We start from the raw sequence: 4,982 nt of genomic DNA on the forward strand, positions 1-4,982 counted from the left end.
AATACAAAGTCCTCAAGGAGGTCTTTCCTAATTACCTGATTTTAAAAATCCCTGACCCTTTATTTTCTGTTACAGCACCCTATTTACTGTCTTCAATGAACTTCCACCAGCACCAAACTATTTAACTAATTAGTTTGTTGGCTCTCAATTTCCACTACTAGAATATAAATTCTAAGAATATAAGAGCCATTGATATGTTGTTTACCATAGTAGCACAAACACCTATCATAATCCAGCACAGAGTTAATACTCATTAAATATTTGCCATATAAATAAAGATATTGAACTGTCTCCAAGATTCCTCCTATCTCTATCAGTCTGTGATGGTACACCACACCCTTCTAAGTATGGTAAAGTCAGCACTTTGTCTTGATAAATATTTTTGAATACTATACATTTTAATCTTGATTTTTAAATTATAAATCTAATACCCCATAGTTTCCATAAATAAATATTGACTCTGATCAGCTAAGCTACCCAAGAAATCTTTAACCATAAAATAAAACTGAAAAAAGATTCACATATAGCATCTAGAAAGCACTCAATATATGTTAGACAAATGAATGAATTCCTTTTTTTTATCTTCATCACTACAAATCCCCAACTTTCACAAATCGGCTTCAGGTTTAGGCTCATCAAACATATCCATTAATAAAATTCATAGAATACAATCCCTGTAGGATTATTTCTTGATAAATGTTTAGAGATCTACCTGAGGAGGTGTATTTTGTACCTAAAGCTTTTAAATTTTCTCTGAATGTTCCCTTCTATACTAAGCAAAACAGTCACCACTACTATATCTCGATACTCATAGCTTTCTCAAAATTATAAATACAGTAAGAGCTAGAAAGATGTTTATTTTATAATATTATTCTAAAATAAAAACAAAGTCACAACAAAAATATTTTTCCTTCTCATCTCTCCCAAAGGTGTTTTCGCTCACTTCTCGTAATTCTAAAAAATGTATCATCTCTACTCCAACATTCAGAAAAAAGGCTATAAGACCTCCTGAAATGGAGTACCTTTATACTTACCAAAGTCCAACTGTGCTCTGACTCAGCAAAATGGGATCAATCCAATTAATTAAATGCAACAGTTAATAATGAGCGAAAAAAAAATTTTAAGGAAAAAAAACACCTTCTAAATTCTTCCACACTTACCAAATGCCTTAATCCAAGTTTAACAAGTAGGAACAGAAATATAGATTAAATTTTATCAAATTTATTTGCCTTGAATGGCTTTTCTCAATAGGACTTTCAGACTCAATCTTAATGTTGTCACTTTGCAACACAGCCACATAACGTACTATTGATTGATATGTATTCAACTGTGAAGATTATGAAAAAGTAAAAAGCCGCAATATTTTTTTAACGAGATAAAAATGATATCTATATAAGGAAAGAAGCACACTGTTAGGAAAGACGATTTTATATTTATTACATATTAAGGTTAAAAAATTTTGTTGTGTGACAGACAGACAAAACACTCCTATCCTCGAAAGACAAACCCAGAAGAGCACTGCTTCCTTTCTTATCGGTCCAGGAAATAATGGGTTTGGGGGAGCTTTTAACTTATGAAAAAGATTTCTCCTCATTTAATGGTTGAGAAAAAAAGAAGAGCTCAACTGCTGGTATCCCTGAAGATGGTCAGAAATCATCTGGAAAATCTGCACATAAAGAAGGGAAACTTATAGCGGGACAAAATATATCAAATAGAAAAAGAATGTCATAGAGTAGTTTAAAGAAGCAAAGGTAGCCAGCAGCTACTGGGCAAAAGCGGACACAGGGTGCAGGAGATGAAAACAGAAAATAACTGTTAAAATGCTTTAAACTAGTCTTCAAAATCTTTTTATTATTCAGCTAGCACCAGAGGCTCCAAGAGTGACATAAATACATTTAAAAGGTACCTCAAGAACATGATGTACTCTCTCTCTTCTCTTAGATTTTATTTTCAGTTGTTAGAAAAAACAATTAAAGTTTAAACATCTTATACTTGGCAATAAATATAGAAACATCAGAGCCCAGAACTGGAGACCGAGTTTAAATGTCACCTGTATATGGGGTATTAACTGAAATCATGAAAACAAGGTTGGCAAACTATGAGCTTCCCAAGGAAGTTAGAGAAACTTAAAGAGAAAGTGAGAAATGCTGAAGATACATAAAACAAGACTCAGAAACACTGTTCGCGGGTTGGAGAAAGAGAAGAAAGAAAAGGAATCAAGAGGATGAAAAATAAAAGTCATCCCTAAATCCAAGGAAACAAAAGGTGACAAGGAGGCATCAAAAGCAGCAAGTAGGTTAATGATAGGAACACCCAGAGGACCTTTCTAAGGGGAAGGCACAATGGTTTTAGGGTGAAAGTTTGGCCATGGCAGAGAGAAAATGCAGAAAATGAATTCGAACAGCTAAACTAATAGAGAAAAGAAGCAAGGAGGTACATTAGAATAGTGGACTAATTTAAGTGAAATATGGATGATAAATCATGAGAGAGCATTTTGATATTGATATGTATGATGGTAAATTTGAGCTCTTTAAATATGTCCAGTTTTTTTCCACTTGGCGCTAATGAAAAACCAAGGGTATTAAATCAAATTTCAGATTGTAGGCTAACTAAATAATATTGAATTATGAACATTTTAGTATCAATTTTGCTTTACAAAAGCATCCTAGTCATGATAAAAACAAGTATGTTAACATAAAAAAATGTAAAACTGAGCATCTAATTTCTGAATTTGAAAAACATAAAATGTTTTTCTTACCCAATACAATGAAAAGTATAGCATCATGGATTTTAGAGCTGCAGACAAAAGCCACTGATTTATTTTACAGTAACTACAACTGAGACATTCTGTCATGGAGCTAACAATGCCTCAGGAGTGCCACATGGCTACAGTGTGACTGTTAACAGACACTAGCCATAGGTCCCTCCTGTGTATCTACAGAGCATCTAGGGAGACTGAAACATCAAATATGTTAAAAATCCGTAATTTAACGATAATACTTTAAAACCAAACTAATCACTTTTGGAAAATGCTAGGAAACCAACTCTTTATTCTGAAAATGGATCGTAATATATAAAGAGAAAGACTCAAGCATTTATCCTGTCTTTCCTTTACAAAAATTTCCGTAGAATAACCACATAAGGCAAAATTCTTCTTCATAGATGCATTTCTACTAATAAATAAAGGATGATAGGATTGTATTATTTTACAACCCCTAATGAAATAATTGATGTAGGTCAGGAGTTGGCAAATAATGGCCAGCGGGCCAAATCTGATCTGGTAAATAAATAAAGCTTTATAGGAACACAGCCATGCCCATTCGTTTACATATTGCCTAAAGCTGTTGTCGCACTACAGTGACAGAGACCTTATGGCCTGCAAAGCTGAAAATATATTTACTATCTGGCCCTTTACAGAAAATGCTTGCCAGTCCCTGATCTACACAATAATTATCAATGGCTGCTGAAACCATTAGGCCAAAAGCAGATGAGGAAGTTTATAATGGATGGATCAGGCTGACTACACTTGTGCTCACAGGTCAAACTTAACCTCACAAAAAGAGGGACAGGTATTATATGCCCTCTGATGCCTTATTATAGAAAGTACATACTCTGCCTTTGAAGTCTTCTTGCTAAAAACTGGAAATTCTCATCAAAGCTCTAATTACCAGTTTATAGGAAATATAGGAGACAGAAAAACAAATTAAATTACACCATGGGACACAACTTGTAAAAATTTACACTTTGGGAAAATCTATAGGTAAAGGATCTGGTTTATTCAATAAATAAAAAGAAAAAATAAAAGGTAAACCTATAGATTAAAAGAGGCTTAAGGGATTTATTGACTAAATGCATGTGTAGTCCTTATTTGGATTCTGATTCTGACACGACAACTAGACAAAAAATTTACAAGACAATCAAAAATTTGAATACTGATCAGAATTACTGTGCTGTTTTCTAGTGTGCAAATAATGTTGTAGTTATACTTTTTAAATTCTCTTTATTGTTTTAAAGATACATACTGATGTATTCACAGATGAAATAATATGACATCTGGGCTTTGTTTAAAATAATCCAATGGGGAGGGGAACAGATAAATGAAGCAAGATTGGCCACATGTTGATCATTGTTAAGGCTGGCTGATTGGCAAAATGGGATTTATTCTACCATTTTTTCTACTTTTGAATATGTTTAACAGTTTTTCCATAATGAAAAGATAAAAATAAAAACCATTAGCAAAGCTTTCTGTCACAACTTTCCAACAATTGTTTTCATGGATGTTTTGTTTCTCCCCCTGCCCATCCATCATGTATATCTGTTCCTCAACCAAATATTTATTCAACACTTACTAAGTGCTAGAAATAATCTTACCTTCAAGGAATGTACAATCTAGAGGTGGAGCCAAGTAAGTAATTCAGCTATTATAGCACTTGATGATAAATGCTGCAAAAGAGGATGCTAAGGGAATGCAGAGAAGGAGAAGCTACACATTCCTGTGTTCCTTATTCCCACGTCTTAATATTCTTTTGTAGTATATTAATTATCCTGATTTTCTACTTTTTCTCTCCTAAGCAATAGATTTCTTTTCTCTAAGTGGCCCTGACTTACCCCATCTTATAACCCAGAGGTTTCCTATTGACTAGTCCATGACACGATGAAAGTGAGACACTGAATTCTGCTTCCACTCTGTTCCACACAGGTCCTTTACTTCTCGGTGACTTATTTCAACAGCCCTATATTCCTACAGCGAAATAGCAGAATATCAGTAATTCCATTAAAAAATGGGCTAAGGGCTTGAATAGACATTTTACCAAAGACATACAGATGGCCAACAGGTAGATTAAAAAAGTTCAGTATCACTCATCATCAAGGAACTGCAAATCAAAACCACAATGAGATATCACTTCACATCTGTCAGGAGATGGCCACCGCCAAAAATATCAGAAAATATCAAGTGCTGTCAAAGATATGAAGAAACTGGA

This window comes from Pteropus alecto, unplaced genomic scaffold, assembly GCF_000325575.1.
Source record: "Pteropus alecto unplaced genomic scaffold, ASM32557v1 scaffold121, whole genome shotgun sequence".
Classification (NCBI taxonomy): domain Eukaryota; kingdom Metazoa; phylum Chordata; class Mammalia; order Chiroptera; family Pteropodidae; genus Pteropus; species Pteropus alecto.